Source organism: Harpia harpyja, chromosome 5, assembly GCF_026419915.1.
Source record: "Harpia harpyja isolate bHarHar1 chromosome 5, bHarHar1 primary haplotype, whole genome shotgun sequence".
Classification (NCBI taxonomy): domain Eukaryota; kingdom Metazoa; phylum Chordata; class Aves; order Accipitriformes; family Accipitridae; genus Harpia; species Harpia harpyja.
In genome coordinates this window covers 13102505-13122108 of record NC_068944.1, presented here as the reverse complement: position 1 = coordinate 13122108, position 19604 = coordinate 13102505, and the positions used below count along the sequence as shown (strand labels likewise).

Sequence of the window (19604 nt, the reverse complement as noted above, 5' to 3'; positions counted from 1 at the left end):
TGTTGCCTCTCTTCATTTTCTGTTAGAAATAGTTCAATTTACAAAACTCCAGCTCCCATGATCATGCCTTCTCCCTCAGTATGTTCCCCCTCAGTAAGCAGATGATGAAAGAACTGATGGACCAGGCATGCTGACCTGGATACTACAAATATTTAAATACAGGTGTTCCTTGAGGCACAGACCTACAAAAATTCTTAGGCATATGAAAGGAATCTGTAAAACACAGAGAAATTGAGCTTGAGGGACATCAAAAGGTTGTTTTACCAATCTTCCTATGCTGAAAAATATCAAGAACAATCAGATTGTTCTTAACTGCCAATGGTTTCTGTAGTCTCTTGATAACCTATTAAAGTTCTTAAATGTCCTCATAAAGGCAAATGTATATATAACTGAAGATATCTTTATGACAAATTAACGAGTCTTCCTCTGTGTAGATTTGTTATTATACAGAGGACAATTAAAATATGTACTATAACCCCTAGGTACTGGGCAGACAAGGAGATATCCTTCTCTAGTCTACATTCTGTGGGATGCTTTACCTACTGATACTCGATGTTTTAAACTCTGTTCATTCATTTCAATCTTTACCAAGAGTCTGTTCATTCATCTGGGTTCTCCATTTCCACTTGATGAACGGCTCAGGCTGTAGTGACTGCTTTGTCCTCAAATCACTCTTAAGTCTTTACAACCCACTCCAGAATTGGCAATGCTGTGTCATAAGGCTAGCAGATTAGCCAGTGACTAACTGGCTACATGAAACTGTAAGTAAGTTGTCAGGCCTAATTAGTAAGCCTGACTGTGCCTTTATATACACTGCATGACTGGAAAAAGTCAGTGAACTCCAAGCACATTCACAATGGTGCGCTCTCTCCTCCTGACACCCCCTGTGCAACGGCCTTGAAGAATGCTAAATGCTGTTTAATGAAGATACTCCACCTACTAGTATCTACTTCTACTAGAGTAGAAGATACTACTCTACTAAAAAATACTGTGCAATCAGAACATAAATGGTAAACCTGCATTTTCAAAATCGTAAGCGGCTGTGGAAAAGAAACCGCATTCCACCAGACATCAACAGACTCTTTAGATAACACTTCTTCAATTTTGATACTATACTGATCATGCGACTTAAGAAAGGGGGATAGAACGTGAAGTGTTTCAGCATTATGGCTTCCTTGTGAGCTTACAAAATATAGAATGTTTTACAAATTGCCTCCCCCCCGCCTTATTCAGCTGTTTCCCGTCTGAACTGCATCCTCTGAAAAATATTGACAGTACAGCTTGAGGTTTGTACCGCCTTCAAGGGATACCCTTTGCGAACAACTTGCCGTGCGCTGCCTCGTCTACATCCTTCCCCCTCCTCCAAAACACCTATCCCACGGATTAGCGCCGGCGCTCCCGCCGCTGCCCAGGCCGACCGGGGCTACTCAACACAAGTTTACTGTAGGTACGCCCCTGCCCGAGCCTGTAACCGGGCAGTCCGGCCCCGGGAGCTGCCCAGGCGGAGGCCGCCCGTCCCCACGGCTCTGCCCGGCGCCAGCGAAGGTGCCGCTTTCAGCGCTTCGAACGCCGCGTCCGCCGGCTCCCGCCAGCGCCGCCTGCCTTCGGCCGTCCGGGGCCCGCAGCTCGGGCCTCACAGGCACGCACACCCTCAGCCGGGAGGGTCACCGCCAGCCCCGGGCGAGCCCTCGGGGCTCCCCTCCTTTCCTCAGCACCGTGGAGCCCGTCTCCCGGGCCCTCGCCGGTGAGAGAACCGGGCGGATCGGGCGGCAGCAGCAGGAGACGGGTGAGCCCCCGGGTTCCCGCCGCCGCCAAGCCCGGCCCGGCCCGGCCGGGGGAAGATGGCGGCCGCGCGCGCCCGCCCGCCCGGCCCGCGCGGCGGCCGTTGGGCGCAGCCCCTCGCGCCCGCGGCGGCACGCGAGGCCGGGCGCTCGGGCAGCGCCTCACCGGCTCCCGCCCCGGCGCCGCGTCACGTGAGCCGGCCTCGCCCGCCTCCCGCGCCGCGCCGCGCGCCTCGCTCTGGGCGTGACGCAAAAACGGCGAAATCTACGGCGCGCCACTTGTGACCAAGATCATCACAAGCGGAGGCGGACGGCTCCCCCCGCGCGGTAAGCGTTGCCGGAGGGGAGGCGGCCGCTCGGCCCCCCCCGCTCAGCGGCGCGGGGAGGGCTGCCGCTTCGGACCCTGGCGGGGAGGCTTATGGGGCCGGGGGGGCCGCGGCCGGTCGGCGGCCGGGCCGGTGTCTCCCCTCGGGCTTTTTGGGCCTCTGTGCTACCGTCGTTTTTTTTTCTTTTTTTTTTTTTTTTTTTTGGTGGGGGTGGGCGGGCGGGCGGGCGGCCAGCAGCGCTCCGCCGAGCCAATCCCGTCCCTCGTTTCCTCCCCTCCTGCCCTCCGAGTGGCCGGGGCGCCGAGGGCGGGAAGAACGCCCCGCACCCCCATTGGCTGCCTCAGCCGCCTCCCGCCCCCTCCCTCCCCGGGCCGCGGCTTTTCCCTTCCGCTCTGCCGCCGCCGGCGGGGGGGAGAGGAGAGAGCGGCGGGTAGCGGGGAGAGACGGGCGGGGGCGCGCGCCTCGGCCGGTTGCGTTGCGGCTCCGGCCGGCGCGTGCTGCGGGGGTCCCTTCTCCCCCTCCCCCCTCCGCCAACCCCACCCCGCGCCCGCAGCCGGTCTCGCCAGCCAGGGCCGCTGCGCATGCGCGGGCCGTGAGTCCCGGCGGGGCTGTGGCGGCGGCCTGCACCGGGCGGGACAGTGAGGGGAAACGGGCGGCGGGCGCTTGGCCTCGTCATCTGGTTCCCCGCGGGGACGGTAGCGGGCAGCGGCCCTTCATGGCTGCGCGGCGGCGAGTCGCGCCTGTGCGTGAGGGGCCGTCAGGGCGGCGTCTGCGCAGGCGCAGCGGCGTGGGGCGGGTGGGTCAGGGTGCCGTACCCCACCCGGGGCCGTGGCGTGGCGCGGCTTGGCCTGGCCCCGCGCAGCCAGGAAGATGTGACCTGTGGCGTGGTCCAGCTCTACCTTGACTGCTTTTTGCTGCTCAAAACCCCCCCACTTTTTCTTACTTTCCCCTCCTTTCCCGAAGGTTGTTGTAGCTTTAGCGTGGATGAGCTTGAGAAGGCATGCGGTTGGCAGTGAGTGGCAACGCATGTGACTGCAGGAGCTTTGTAAGCAGTTCTTACAAGTGGTAAAAAAACCAGCTGTAGCCGTTTTCCCTTTACTCTGCTGAAATCTCTGAACGGAGCAGTCCTTGAGTCACCATTGCCTTCTGCGTTCCCACAGTCTTGTGATTTTCAACATGGGTTTGTTGTCTCTAGGGCGTTAGTGGACTTTCAGGGGACCTGTCAGATCGCAGTGAGGAAAGCGAGCTCCCATAAATACCCTAGCAATTCTTAAATACATTTCTGAAGAGGTGTGCATCTTCAGTGGAAAAGATCGTTAAACCAAAACTAACTGTTTTAGGTGGCCTTTGAGGGACAGGTTATAATCTTGCTTAATTTGACTTGTTCCAGCAGGTTTGCTGTTGCTCCTTCAAATAATTAGTGTGGCCTGTGAACCACAATGTTCATCTTAAATGTAGCATTAGTTAAAGAGAAAGAAAAGGAAAAAGCGTTTTGTCTGTGTTCCGTATGCTGTAGCTATCGGTGACCTCAGAATTTGTATAGTTACAGTTCTAGTTTTCGTGTACCCTCTTTTCTTCTTTGTGTAGTTGTCTTGATGCAGACTTGCAAGACCTTGGGTTTGTTGTGTATTCATGTTCATCTGTATCGTACTAAGCATGATGGTAACACCTAGGGAGTAGTAAATAATGGGAATCCAAAAGTGCAAGGGTAATAGTGGCAGGAGTGATTTGCTGACGGTGCAAAACAATAATAGACTAACGTATAATTTAAACATTGGATGTAATTCGCTGTGATTCTTACCTTAATAATCTAAAGGTGTGGCCTGCAAAGACTATAAATTTTCTTTTACCATTCCTATATCAGAACATAAGTAATCAAGATGTTTGCATGAGGCTGGAGCTTTGGATGTTGGGATCTATATTTTTCCCAGGTCACACCACTTCATGAAAGATGAAGACAATTACAGGCTTTGGTTTGGTCTCTCTTGCAATCTCCTAGACTATTCACAGCAAGTTACATTCATCATAGAAGTAACATTACAGTCATTCCACCCTTATTTCATAAATTATTTCAGCATGGACATATAATCAGATTGTAGCTTTTATATATAAAATATGAAGCCTGGTAGTAATTGTATAATCCATACATTTTAAAAAAAGTCAAATGCACTGATGTGACAGCATGATGATGGACTGTGACTTTTTCAGTATGTTCAAACATGTCAGTTTTATTAGCATTTTGGGAAACGTAATTCAAACGACCTGAGTTAAATCCTTTACTATCATTCCTCTGTAGGAACTATTGTGTAGTAACAGCATCAAAGATTTCTAATTTGTTTGCATGAAAGTTTTCTTTGTTAGAAACTTTTTTAAAACTTAAGCTGTGTTGTCTCCTTTTATAGAAAAACATTACTTCAAGAAAGATTGTGTGTGAAGCAGATGTCAGTTGCAATACTCTGTTAAAATCAACCTTCTGTAATGAAGAACAGCATTTTTTTGTGTTAGTGTGCACGCCATTAAGAAAAACGTAGCTTTGCGTAGCCTAATTGTTGTTGGGTTTTTTTTTTTTAATCTTTTGAATGTATACAGGCTTGTGGTTTTGTGCATAAGCTAAAATTTACAGACAGATTGGCATATGAAATGTGCTTGAACTGGAATTGTTGAGCAGCTCCTACATTTGAATTTCCTACCATGGTTTAGAATTTAAATATTCTCTTTCTTGGGGAAACAAAAAGGCTGCACTGGATGGATGATCCCATCAATCAAATAAAAGCATTGTTTTAAGATATGTCTGGTCTAGTCATTCATTCAAATTAATGCCACAGTGTTATGGCACATGTTAAAATTACTATGTTCACCTTTTAGATTGCACATCCTGGAGTACAGGTTATTCTTTTGAAAGCACATCCCAAAAATGGCTTGGGTTGGGGAAGACAAGATGATGTGATTCAACAGATAGAGTGGTTGCTATTCTTTCAGTGACTTTTTTTTTTTTTTTTTGTTAACGAGGGTTGCAGTGATGGGGAAAGAATAGCTGCTCCGTTGCTCACAAAACTAGCCACAAGGCATAGTGGTCGCTATTCTGTGCTTTGTATTATGTTAGGAGTCAAACAGAAAAGGTACTTCCATTTTGACAGATTAATAATAGTCAGCAGCCAGCCAGCGGAGCGCGCTTGGTTATTCTTCTACCTCAGAAAGGTATTGTTTTGCGTCGGCCTTGCTAGCTTGGGGTAGCTCTGCCGCCGCTGCCTACGGTGCAGCTGCATACAGTGCCTGGCCAGCGGCAGCACAGGCGTGGAAGGAAGCGCTGCTCCCCCCAGGAAGTGGCTTGGAGTGGAATGAGCAGAACGAACAACAACCACGCGTGTAGGAAGTGAGCAGTATGCTTCAGTGGTGATGCTCAGTGCTAGTAAAGAGGCATAGGATTAACCGTGGGTGTCTTGGGGAGAATGAATTAGGAGTAGGGCCACACAAGAGGTGGCGTTGCAAACCGCTTGAATGTTGCCTGGCCCAGGGTGTCAAAATGCACGTGACATCTCTCTGACAACGTCAGAGCGGTTTAATCTTTGGTTTGTCTGCCTTTGCAGCGGACATTCTTACAGCATTACACAAAGTGTATGAAAGTTTAAATGAAATATACCTACTTTTCTTCTGAACTGGTGTATTGGCTTTGTGTGGCAAGGTTTTGATAGTGGGGGGGTTACAGGGGTGGCTTCCGTAAGAAGCTGCTGGAAGCTTCCCCTGTGTCTGACAGAGCCAATACCAGTCAGCTCTAAGACGGACCCGCCGCCGGCCAAGGCTGAGCCAATCAGCGATAGTGGTAATGCCTCTGTGATAACATTTTTAAGAAGGGAAAAAAAGTTGGGACGGACAGAAACGGCAGCTGGAGAGAGGAGTGAGAACATGTAAGAGAAACAACCCTGTGGACACCAAATTCAGTGAAGAAGGAGGGGAGGAGATGCTCCAGGTGCTGGAGCAGAGATTCCCCTGCAGGCCGTGGGGAAGACCATGGTGAGGCAGGCTGTCCCCCTGCAGCCCAGGGAGGTCCGCGGTGGAGCAGATATCCACCTGCAGCCCGGGGAGGACCCCATGCCGGAGCAGGTGGGTTCCCGAAGGAGGCTCAGACCCCGTGGGAACCCCGCGCTGGAGCAGGCTCCTGGCAGGACCTGCGGATCTGTGGAGAGAGGAACCTACGCTGGAGCAGGTTTTCTGGCAGGACTTTTGACCCCACGGGGGACCCACGCTGGAGCAGTGTGCTCCTGAAGGACTGCACGCCGTGGAAAGGACCCATGCTGGAGCAGTTCGTGAAGAACTGCAGCCTGTGGGAAGGACCCACGTTGGAGAAGTTCATGGAGGACTGTCTCCCATGGGAGGGACCCCACACTGGAGCAGGGGAAGAGTGTGATGAGTCTTCCCCCTGAGGAGGATGAAGCGGCAGAAAATAACGTGTGATGAACTGACTGTAAACCCCATCCCTGTCCCCCTGTGCCGCTGGGGGGGTTGGTAGAGAATCCAGGAGTGAAGTTGTGCCTGGGAAGAAGGGAGGGGTGGAGGGAAGGTGTTCAGAGATTTGGTTTTATTTCTTATTACCCTGCTCTGGTTGATTTGTAATAAATTAAGTTAATTTTCCCCAAGCTGAGTCTGTTTTGCCTGTGACGGTAATTGGTGAGTGATCTCTCCTGTCCTTATCTCGGCCCACAAGCTCTTTGTTATATTTTCTCTCCCCTGTCCAGCTGAGGAGGGGGAGTGATAGAACGGCTTTGGTGGGCACCTGGCATCCAGCCAAGGTCAACCCACCGCAACTGGGTACTTTTTAAATTTTTGTCATTTCGGCCTGTGCTAAGACATAAGCTCAAAGTGTTTATTAGCCTGTGTCCTGGTTTCAGCTGGGATAGAGTTAACTGTCTTCCTAGTAGCTGGTACAGCGCTATGTTTTGAGTTCAGTATGAGAAGAATGTTGATAACACTGACGTTTTCAGTTGTTGCTAAGTAGTGTTTAGTCTAAAGTCAAGGATTTTTCAGCTTCTCATGCCCAGCCAGCGAGAGAGCTGGAGGGGCACAAGAAGTTGGCACAGGACACAGCCAGGGCACCTGACCCAAACTGGCCAACGGGGTATTCCATACCATGTGACGTCACACCCAGTATAGAAACTGGGGGGAGTGGGGGTGGGGAATCGCCGCTCAGGGACTAACTGGGTGTCAATCGGTGGGTGGTGAGCAATTGCACTGCGCATCATTTGTACATTCCAATCCTTTCATTATTACTGCTGTCATTTTATTAGTGTTATCATTATTGTTTCTTCTTTTCTGTTCTATTAAACCATTCTTATCTCAACCCACAAGTTTTACTACTTTTCCCGATTTTCTCCCCCATCCCACTGGGTGGGGGGGGAGTGAGTGAGCAGCTGCGTGGTGCTTAGTTGCTGGCTGGGGTTAAACCACGACACCTGTATGTATAAAACCAGTGAAGAAGCAAAAAATGTAAAGATGCTGTTCTTGTAATCTCTAATTTCTCACCTGCAGAAATTCCAAAGGCATCTTTTGCTTAGCAGAAAGAAGTTGTACGTTTAAAACAGGGGAACCATACCCGCCTTCCTGCTCTGCAATTCTGAATTCTGGTGATCCCGTTTCTGCCATCTGCCAGTGAAGGGTCTGTAGTTAACAGAAGAGCCTATAGCCCATTCTAGGTGTTTATGTTAAATATACATGGAAGTTTTCTTACTTTACTTAATTTCAGTTCTTCAACATGTGAAGATGGAAGAAGGTTGTGTCCCAAACTTGTAAAGCGGCAGCAATCTACAGCTTTAGAGCAGAAAGAAGTCTAGTTACCTTCTTTCCTCAATGTGGAAAGGAAAATTACAGTAAGTGCTAGCCAATCCACATGGTTCTTTACAAAGAAATAACCCAAGTGCCGTTTACAAAACGGGCAGTAATGATGTTCCAAAAGTAAAATGCTTGTTCGCGTGACTCATGACTGCTTTCCAGTCCTGCATTAGCAGAGTTGTTGACTGCTGATTTTTTTGCTTTGTTTTTGCTTGTTCTACAGCTGGCTGACCTTTTTTCTGAGTAGCCTGGCCTGCTACTGAACTACTGTCTGGAACAGTATAGGTTGTGTTTAACTGGGCTAGGAGGCTATGAATGTTCTTAGTTTCCTTTAGTCCTTAGTGGTACAGGCATAAATTTTAATTGCCTCTGCCCTTCTGAGTCTAAAAATACAAGCTGTTGTATGTGCGTGTGGCATATGTAATGGCCAAGGAGGAGGCATGCAGAGTAGTTAGGGTATGCAGTATTTCACTGTCTAGGTCTGGATGTATACATCTCTACAGATGACTGTTTAGCTACAAGCATATATGTAGGTGCTTTGCTGTCTGGTATTTCTTTGTCTCATTGTAGTTAAAAAGAAAGTTTCTTGCTGTCCTTAACCCTATCTTTGGTGTTTCAAAAGTCTCTCTCAAAATATAGGTACAAAGATTTAAAAAAATACATATAAATGTTAAAATTCACTGCAATTACAAGGTGTAACAAAACTCATCCAAATAGTAACACTAGGTCATCATTTTATAAAGAAATTGTTGTTTTGTGTGAAACTTTTATTATGGAATCCATACAGTTACGTGGTATACAAATATTTCTGTAGGAAACATACCAGCAGGAAGTTTCAAAAGTGTGGACGTCCTGTCAAGAATTCTAATTTACGCAGAGACAGAAACAGACTGTCCTGGTGCCATTTGGATGGCCAGTCTTAAGAGCTCTGGTATGGCTTCATGCTTCTGTACATGTGAGTTTTCTCTTAAGGCAGGTTTTCAAGCTTGGGCTTGCTCTGGAAGAGCCTGTGGCCTGCGCCTGTTTCCATTCGGTGGGTTAGTGGTTGGGTTTGTTTGCTTTTGGTCAGTTCGTAGAACATGTTTGCTATAAACGTGTGCTATAAATGTATGAGATAGTCCACCCAGAGTTGGTTTTGAGACACGCCTTAGCCCGAGGAGACTTGCTTACTTTACCTGTACTGGTGATATGCAGCACGTTGTCACCACCCACTTCTGTGCTGGAGGGAGAAGCGTGAACAGGGGCGAACTAGCGGTCTCGGTTCACGTGAGGAGGTATCGGACTCACTGCTCAGGTGCTGCCGGAGGGGTTTGGTGCCTCTGGAAAGCACCGCGCTGGCTCTAACATGTGTGTGCTGCAGCCGAGCCGCACGCCTGCTGTATGCCCAGAGCTCGCTGGAAGTGCCGGGTTTCCTGCTCGCGTTCTGCACCCGCGCAGGAAATCCCACGTGGCCGAAAAGCCTCAGATTTCCTGGTGCGCGGCGTGCGGGCAGTAAGCGTAAGGCTTCTGCGGAGCGTATCTTGATGTTCATGTGATAGTCGGTATACATGCCCATTTTTCTCCCCAAGAACCATGGCATAGAAATACAGCTCTTTTGCATTTTGCAGTCCCATGTGGCTTGTTAACAAGTAGAAATAAATGCCTGTTGCATGCTTGTCTTCCACTGAATGTTTAAGTGAAATCCTATGTTATATTTAAGTTGGATTGTTCCAAGGACTTGGGAAAAGGACAGCAAACACGAGAAATTCAATAAAGGCAAAATGTTGCTCTCTCCTGGTTCCTTGCTGTGTAACACACCTTCTGCAGCATTGTATTGACATTGGATTTGGGACACTGGACGTGCAGCAAGGACAGAAGTGATCCTTGTGTTTTGTATTCTGTTTGATTTGTGACTTTTGTCTCCTTCACTTCCCATTTTCAATGCCAGTGAAGTAAAGACTGTTTCTTTTCATGCTCCCTATGTGAGGCAAACCTAGATTTATTTTACTCTTTAAAGGGAAGGGGGTTCTTGCCTTATGTCATATAAATTGTTAATAGGATATACATTTCTGAAAAGTCAAAATGGAAAAATAAAAAATCTAAAAGCATCCAGAAGCTGCAGCTTGTTTGTTTTAGCAGCTCCAGAATGAAGTGCAATGACAACTAAAAATTACTAGTTTAGCATGTGTATCCTTTACTGGGTACAGCCTGATTGTTATAAGTCAGAGCTAATTTTTTTTTTTTTTGGATTGGATCCAGTGCAAGCATATCATCTAAGTTCAAAGATACAGAACATAAAAATGTTTTCTGGATGTTGTCTTCAAAATCTGCCAACTTCTTTTCTATTGTTTTGAGTTTTATTGGTACAACAATGGACTGATTTGAATTGGATTTGTTTTTTTCTCCCTGTTGTTCGCATTTTCATTTTAAATTATTTACAAGTCTGAGGCTTGAAGATGAGAGCCTAATGAATGCTTTTAAAAATAAAACCTTCTTCTTTAAGCATGTTATGCTTCATGTTTTGAATTTATAACACAAGCCTTAATGAATAGTTTCCTAGTTACTCTCATCTTAGAATTTATGAGCTGTCCTATTTACAAGTTTTACCTATACAATGGAAAGATAATTCCTGTTTACCTTAAATGAACTGCTCTTGTTAACAAGCTTAAACTGCTAATTAGGGGTAATATGGCAATAAATACTATGTCAAACCTTTTAACAATGCTAAGATGCAATATTTAGTTTTTGGGCTTTTTCCTGGTGCATTCCATATAAGAATACAGAGTGTTGTAGTTTTTTATCTCTCATACACGTATCAGGTTAATAAAAAGTATTTTAGGGAAAAACTGGAAGCAGGTTCACTTCTGTCCTGCATTTAGGATGGTATGTTGGTGCCCACATACTGTAAGGTTGCTATAAGCCTCGTTGTTGCAAGGCTTCAGGTAGATGGCAGACATATGAAAGAACCCTGTTGACTTCATGTATATGTGTATGTGGTGTTTTGTTAACAGTTAAGTTATTCTGCTGGAAAAAATAGTAGGACTAGCAGTAGGTGCTTTGTTTTGAGTGTACATTAATGTAATTTAATCAGGAAGGAAAGAAAACCTGGGACTAGAATTTGATGTCATTTACCTGACTATAAATCGGAATATCTCCATTTAGTTTAACAGAATTTTTTCAATTTGTGTCAAAATGATCAAAATCAGAACCTGACACAAGCTTTCTATCTCATGATTTGTGCATACAAACCCAAAGAAATAAAATTGGATTTTATTCTTTTGTGTCCAAACCTTACCCCAAAAACCAGAGGTTGTTTTTTGAGCAGAGGTTTTGTAATAGAGTGTTGTTACTTGTTGGTACCAGGAACTTTGCAGATGTGTTGTATGAAAAAAATTTTTTTTTTTTTAGTTGTTTCTCATTCGACTTTGTCAAAGCTACAGACCTGTGAATTTGAGAGCCATTCTAAATCTAGGTAGCTTGAAAATTCTTGACAAGTATCTCTGACTTCTCTGTGTGTGCGTCTGATGATACCTGGAGAGGGTTGTATGTAGGTTTTGTTCCCTGTCTGATTTTCTTTGTGTCACCCAAGCAGTTTGCAATAGGGATGGCAACCTGAGGGAGGAGGGAGAGGAAGAGACTGAAGAGAAAGTTGACGTAGGTCTGACATTGGAGGTGTCCCTTCTGCTGCTCTGAAGCAGACATCTGATGAGGCGTAAGGAGCTCCTTCCCTCAAAACCCAAGAATCCTTGGGCACAAGGTTATTGGGCACAGTAGACAGCTGTTCTGTCTATGCCTGACAATGCCTTTTGCTAGCTCTGTTCATGCTACTCAGTTTCTGTTTCCAGGTAAAAAACATCCTGAGCTTTGTAGGTGGAGGTTGACTTGCAGGAATACCTCCTCTTTTTCTTCGTTCACATCATCATGATTTTAGATGTTGCTGGTATCAATAAAGTGTATTTTGAGGTACAGTATTGAATAAACTTTTTCTTTTTGTCAGAGAATGGGTACCTTTGTATTTTATATGCAAAGGGTATATACCCTATCAGATTTCTGAGGAGGTGGAATACAAGCAGAGGTGGTGCATTACACCAGCTACTTACTATAGATGGAGAAGCAGGCAAGCTTTCAGGCACACCAGCCTGTCTTCAAATCTGCTACTGATACCAAGATAATGAAAATACACTTGAAATAAAAACAAAGTTAATCTCTGAGGTTTATACTTAAACGTTGCATGGAAGTACAGGAATATAAAGAGTGTGTCTTTTAATGGGGTCTAATAATAATTTATACGTTTGTTCTAAGTGCTCAAAGGTCATTAGACTTGTAATTAAAGAGTTTAGGGTGACACCTAATCTAACTGACAGTGCTGAGAAAACTTTGGTTGATGTCACTGTGGCCATGGTTTCATTTTTATTTTATTTCTTAATTATTTTTCATCCTTGTAAGTTATGTTCCTAAGCTCAATGGTATCTGTTTTGGGAGAGGAGAAATACTTTACATAATTGTCGTGGTTTAACCCCAGCCAGCAACTAAGCACCACGCAGCCGCTCACTCACTTCCCCCCCCCCCCGTGGGATGGGGGAGAGAATCAGAAAAAAAGTAAAACTCGTGGGTTGAGATAAGAACAGTTTAACAGAACAAAAAAGAAGAAACAGAAATAGAACAGAAGAAGAAGAAGAAAAAGAAATAATGATAGTAATAACAATACTAAATGAGAATAATAATAATAAAAGGATGGGAATATACAAAACAAGTGATGCACAATGCAGTTGCTCACTACCCACCAACCGATGCCCAGTTAGTTCCTGAGCGACAATCCCCCCAGGCCAACCTCCCCCAGTTTATATACTGGGCATGACACCACATGGTATGGAATACCCCTTTGGCCAGTTTGGGTCAGCTGCCCTGGCTGTGTCCCCTCCCAGCACCTTGTGCCCCTCCAGCCTTCTCGCTGGCTGGGCATGAGAAGCTGAAAAATCCTTGACTTAGTCTAAACATTACTTAGCAACAACTGAAAGCATCAGTGTGTTATCAGCATTCTTCTCATACTGAACCCAAAACATAGCACTATACCAGCTTCTAGGAAGAAAGTTAACTCTATCCCAGCCAAAACCAGGACAATAATATTTAAATTTTGTTTGAATAAACCACCTAGATAGAAAGTACAGAAAAAAAATGGCGTATTCCCTAAGATAAAATTGCAGTAGGAATTTTGCTTTATAAAAGAAGATGTTCATAGTGCTGGAGTTGTCTAAACCATCAGAATTGCCAAGCATAAATAATTACATAATTTCACACTTTCCAGTGAAGTCAGACCCTGATTAAGAAGTTGACAGCCTGAGAGACTCCGCTCTTTGACAGTGATGTCTGTATTCCCTAAATTTGTAGAGACTGCATCTGGGAAGACAAACTGAACTTTAAACCCTTTACTTTGAATCATAGAATCATAAAATCATTTAGGTTGGAAAAGACCTTCAAGATCATCGAGTCCAACCATCATCCGTGCCCACTAAACCATGCCCTGGAGTACCCTGTCCACTCACTTTTGAATACCTCCAGGGATGGTGACTCAACCACTTCCCTGGGCAGCCTATTCCAATGTCTGACAACCCTCTCAGTAAAGAAATTTTTCCTAATATCCAAGAATGAGAACCCTTACTGACAAAGGGAGAATATTTTCTTAAAAAGTTTTCATACTTTAAATGCAAAGATATTTCAGCTTTTCTGCTTTCAGCTAGCGTAGATTTTGCTGATACTAGGTCTTCTCGCTCTCTTGGTCCTCGCTGTCTTTCAGTATGTTTGATATTCATATTTCTTTTTTATTCCTTCTTCCTTGCTGTGCTTTTTTTCTTCCTTTTCTTAAACAAATAGATAATATGGTAATACGAACTCTAATAGGAAAAAGGCATTGTTTAACTCAGTTGGGGTACTACTAATCCAGTCACCAAATGTAACCATAACACAGCATGCATTTTAATTATTAAATATAATGGAAACTTTGCATTTTAAATCTAGAGCTATAAACCACTTGTTTGAAAGTGCACAGTTCAGCACTATGATTTTAGCTTGTAGTGAATTACAGGGCAGTATTCTTTGATCAGTTATTACAAGTTGAAGATTAGTAGCATTCTGTGTTTGTGTTAATTTTGAGAATACATACAGGAGTCACTGCAGGTCAAACTGAAGCTCAGTTGTGTATATTTTTAATGATTTAGTGAGCTGGCTGGATAATGCAATGTAAAAAAGTATAGATAATACAGTCATGCCAGTCATTGCAAATAGGGGTAATTTAAAGGCACATTTTCAAGACTAGTACTCCCCCAAATTCCAGTACTTTGTAAAATATGCTTTATTATTAAATGCCATATTGCTGAGGTTTTGCTTTTAGATATTTGTTTGTTTGAACAGTTCTACAAAGTGCTCCTAATGCTCTTTCAATGTCCTTCCACTAAAGAACAGCTGGCAGGTAGAACAACTAGTAAATATTTGCTCATGTTTGTTCAATATGTGTTTTTTGTAATCAGTACATTTTAACCATAAATTCTAATAAATATAATGAATTCGGATAGAAATAATCTTATTGTCTATGCACTTTTTAACATAAAAAATAAAAATATTCTTAGAATGAATGTGGATTTTACTGAATCATTGTGAAAACTTACTAATCCCTGTGTGAGAGAATGCAGGCTTGAAGCTCTGCTCTGTTTTCAGAAGTAGGGGATGTCACGTTATCGAGCAGCTCCAGTAGGTTTGGAGGAGGAGGCTTTGTTTAGGTGCCTGCTTCAGGACGCTGGGACAGCTGGCACGCCGTAGGTGCAAAAGCAAGGCTTCTCAGATTCGTGAGAGGTAAATAGTACGGTAGTAGCTCTGCAGAGTCAGTATCTTCTTTCGTCCAGGTTGCTAGACGTAGCAGCTCTCCTTTTCTGGGTTTAGGACTTGTGCTCGCTGTCTTTCTCCTCCAGCTGAGGAGGCTGTCCCACGCGGCTTGAGCAGGAGCTGGTTTTTTACTTCTCTCTGTGTATTGTATGTGAGATACCAGTACCTAACTCAGGACTCCAGATCTCACTTTCTGATCCAGACATTTTAAAGTTTGGCATTGAGCAGTTCAGTAGTGCCTGACATCCGTGGTGAATACAGACTTAAGTGATTTTGGACTGTTGAATTTTGGGAATTGAGTGCAGATTTTTGTTCCGTAAGGCCATCCGAACTCTTACAGCGTTTTTGTCGCCTGGTTCAGCCTTCTCTTTCCCTTCATCTTTTTCCTATTGGTGATCTGGCAAAAATTCCATAAACTGGTGACTGATTTTACAGTTGCAGCCTTTGCTGTTGAGTCTGGTTGTTTTAAGGATGCGTTTGTCATAGAGCACCAACTTTCTCATTCTTTCTCTTGTTCCTCACTATTAGTTTCCACTGCAAATCAAATTATGGTATCAAAATAATTATGATATCAATATCTACTAGATCCTTAAAATTCATACTTTGTAGTTCTTTTTGCTTATGTACCTTTTTTGAGTGTGTGGCAGGAGGGTGTGTAAGTAATACCTTTCCACTGGTTTTTTTTTTGTTTGTATATATTTCGGAAATATCCTCTGCTGCCTGTGTGTGCCAGATGATTAATTTAGTTCAGCAAAGGATCTTCACGTGAAGCCTATTTTTTTACCTATGATCGCTTCCAAGCCTGAATCACTGTAGAGAACCAATGAATTTGTAAATATTACTCATTTGTATTGTTCTGGGAATGGGTTACAAACTATGTACATTGGCTTCATGGACTGTAGTTATAGAATTGCTAAGAGAGCGCCTTTTCTGCTGAATAAAGTTAGTTACAGACTAAACAAAGGCGACGTTTGAACCCATGGCCTCGGTGGTTTCCTATAAACGAAGGAGTGCAGCATCACCGGGGGCAGCCGGGAGCATCTCTGGACGTCAGGTCTTTGCCAGCTTCCCTTGCGCCCCGGAGACAGTGACTGCAGGCGGCCACCCGGCCGAGCTTGGTTGTTGCTCCTGCCAGCTTGAACAACTCACCAGCTGCATTGTGAGAACCAAAGCAGGGTTTTTCTCCCTTGCTACTTCTTTCTATTCCTTTCAGACCGTAAAATGGGGACTCTGAAAATGAAGGTACATTTTGCTTCTGTGCTTTTTGTTGTGCTCTAGGGGAAAGCTGAAAATAAGATACCGGTAGTAGGAAATAGCCTAGGTTATAGCCTACACCTTAAGGTCATAGGTTGCTTGTCTCTTCTTGCCTTATTTCATGCTTCATTTTGGAATCTACCTTCTTATATATGAATTGTTTTCCATGCTGTATTAAATAAAGCCCTTTTTATACCCTTCGATCCTTTGGCTTCCATGAACTTCTGATGTTTTTTGACTGCCTTTATCTTTCTGTTGCATTTTGCATTGCAATATACGTTGTCCAGTCTCCAGTTCCTGAATTCTCAAGTCCTAGGTCTTTTAATTGGGAGAATCCCCTTTTTATGTGCTATTTTGTCTATTGTTCATTTTTAAGATGTGCTGGTTTGTTTTGTCTTGTTTTTTCTCTGACGCAGATTATTTTAATGCTTCTTGCTGTTCTCACTCATTTTCAATTTGTCCAATTCCCAGCTGTACGGATGACTCCAGGAGATAGCAGTAGCATAGGGAGGTTTTCCTCCCTAGCCCGCCAGCCTGAACCTGGCCCAGGTCAGCAGCAGCTGGAGGTCAGTACCTGGCACCCATCTGCCCAGGAGCTGCGGTGCAGCCAGCTGACCATCTCCCGCCGGTTCCTCGGCGTGGAAGATGGGACTGAATTACAATAGATGGCCCTTATTTACTGATTTACGTGGCTAAGCATTAAAGTTTTTAGTCTGATTGCTTTTCTCCTTCTCTTCTCTCACATCCTTTCTTGCCTTCCTCCTGGAATAGATTTTTTTTTTTTTTTTTAAATTTGTAAAAGGAAAAGTATACCAACTCTAAGCATGAAGTGAATTTTTACAGCTGAGTTATAAATCCCCAAAACTGGGGGGTTTATAATGGAAACGCTTAGGGGGGAGAGGGGAGGGCATGCTATAATACATATGTAACCTTTTTTCCCTCTCTTTAGTGAATAGGCCGTTTAAACTAAATTAAGTAAAGGATATAAATTCTGTTGTTTCAGTTTTTAATATTTCATGGCTGATTTTATAGATAAAAATTACATTTAACAATAAATATGAAGAAGAATTTATACAGCCTGTTCTAGTTTGATATGGAACAGCAAATCCCATTTCTCTGTAGCTGTAAAGAAAATTCATTATAATGTCTTTGATTGTAAGAGATGGCTTCATTGTGATTAGTTACACTGATAATAAAACAACCTTTTTACAAATGGCACAAGATACATGAGATCTCATGTGTCTGCCTTTTAATAGCATTGAATTTGTGCATTTGTTACCTTTATTCTGTAGTCCTTTTTTCATTTATAATTGGGCACTTTTAAAATCTACAAGTTATTAAAAACAGTCTAATATAACTTAATTTTTCTTTTGAAGCTTTCTGGAGAAGGAGTTATTAATGCAGCTAAGCATTCTTAATTGTTGAGTTTTCAAAATAAAACCCCTTGAATTTTAATTACAAAAATGTGTTTTTATGTCATTTTGTTCAATTCTGAATAACAAGTTTTGGGGATAAAATAATTAAATCTGGATATCTGACATTACTTTCTGAATCCTTTTTAAGCACCTGAAGAAATATCTTGACTTTCAAATGCCCTGTTCCCAGTGACTTCAGTTGGATTTAGATGTTTGTAGGTATTTGAGTCATTTAAAACACAGGTAGTGGCATCAGGATACTTACTAAGCGATTGAGAGTCCAAGTGTACACATTTGGGGGGGAGGGATTTTGTGAGGAATTCCTTGCCATTAATGGGGTATTTATGTATTTTTTCCATTGTACATGCATCTAAGAATACTTAGATCTCCTTAGCACAGTAGCGCAGAATGAGTTTGATGAGAGAAGTATAATGGTTGTAACAAGAACCTTTGCATATTTATATTGCTGTGATTTGTGCTGTTACAGGGGTTTAACCAGTAAAATCTTCTGTATTGTTTAGTTTATAGAAATAATATCAGATATTAGATTCTGGAAAAATGGTGCATATGCTACAAAACGATATTTTAAATTGTAAAATGGAATTATAGGGCCATTGTTCAAGTGAATTCCTTTCCTGCTTCACGTAAAAAGCAAAATAATTTGGTGCTTTAGAATGAGGAAGGCTGCAGAGCCGACAAAACAGAAGTTGCATTTGATTATGCAATATTTATGGAATTTACTGGAATGTGAGAATCTGAATCATAGTGCTTGGGAAAAATAGGATGTAATGCTTGAGTCTTCTGGAAAATACAAGATGGAACACAGTGAACACAGCACACTTAATATTAGGTTTCGCTTTAAAAGACATAAACCAGCATTTTTGCTCCTGTTATCTGTAAGCTTTAATTTTAGACTGTTGTCTCTTTTCCATTGATGATTACAGCTAGGAGAAGAAGTCCTGTAGCACTTGTTGAAAGTGTTTTCCAAGGATGAATACCGGGAAAATGACTTGATGACTGAAACACAGGATTCAATATTCTTTTTGCCACCTGCGAGAAAAACAGGCTACACCAGCACCCTTTGCTGTAGGAAGCAGCCCGTTCGGCTTGCAGCCCTCTTTCCACTCCTGCATTGGTCCATCAGAGGAACGGGCTGGGTCTGCGACTCGGGCTGCTGGGTGAGCTGAGAGCGCGGTGCCGAAACCCTGCCCGGTCTGCGGTGGGGAAATCTGACTTTGTGTCCTGGCTGTGCTCTGCCGTGATAAATCACCACACAGGTCACCCATAAGGGTGAGCTTGTGGTCACTCAGATCCTGGGGGCTTTTGAGCTGAGCAATAGCCTACTTAGTAATAGGTCAATTTTTTTCTCCCAGGAAAGCATTGGAGCGGGTGTTATTTCTTACTTTAGCTCGGTCTCCGGGTACTTGCCCGTGGTTGCCACAGAGTATGTTTTCTGTGTTCATTAAAACCTATTGATCTCAGGAAAGTTTGCGGGATTGATTTTAACTCGGTGCTTTTCAGGGAATTAGTAGTATTTTTAGCAATAACGCTCTCCTAACGCATTCCCAGGAGAGAGCGAGGTATCGAGGAAATACGGAGGCCACGCGCCCAAGTTGCAGCCCTGACCTGACTCCCGAGGTCCCTTTGCCCGGGGAAGCGCCGCGTGGTCCTGCTGCGACCTCCTGCCACGCCGGGAGCTGCTGCATCCAGGAAGGGTCCGGTGGCACGCTGCCGTCCCTGCCCGGGAGGGATTTGGGGGAGCAGGAGGCAACAGCCGGGGCCACCAAGTTGACCGGCACGTGTCTTCCCAGCCCGTGGAGGAGGAGGGCTGCTGTGCCAGCCTGACCACGCCAGCCGCCGGCCAGTTTAGCAGTGGCTCTGTGTGGCTGCCGGGCTCCGGGGGAGGAGGAGACCCTCCTCACCTTGGGCTCTGTCGCTGATACTTCCCGGAGAGCTGTTTTATAGCGTGGGTGCCGACCGGAGATTCGAGTTTGTGATAAACCAGCAACTGAAGGAAACGCACTGTAGTCTTGTGTAGCTGTTACACGGTGCGCTTTGAAATAACGAGGGGATTTTGCACGCTAGATACCCAAGTAACAAAACTAGTAAGCAAGGTGCTGCTCTTAGTTGTAACAAAATGAAGCTGCATA

At 44.4% G+C, this 19604-nt stretch overlaps 1 protein-coding gene across 1 annotated transcript in view; it reads left to right on the top strand.

The window, feature by feature from the left end:
- Nucleotides 1–1980: 1980 nt before the first annotated feature.
- The window catches only part of ZNF407 (zinc finger protein 407), a 351767-nt gene continuing 334143 nt past the window's right edge, over nucleotides 1981–19604 (top strand). The window contains exon 1 of the mRNA XM_052786923.1: nucleotides 1981–2108. The gene's annotated coding sequence lies outside the window, so the exon portion shown is untranslated. The remainder of the gene's footprint in view (nucleotides 2109–19604) is intronic.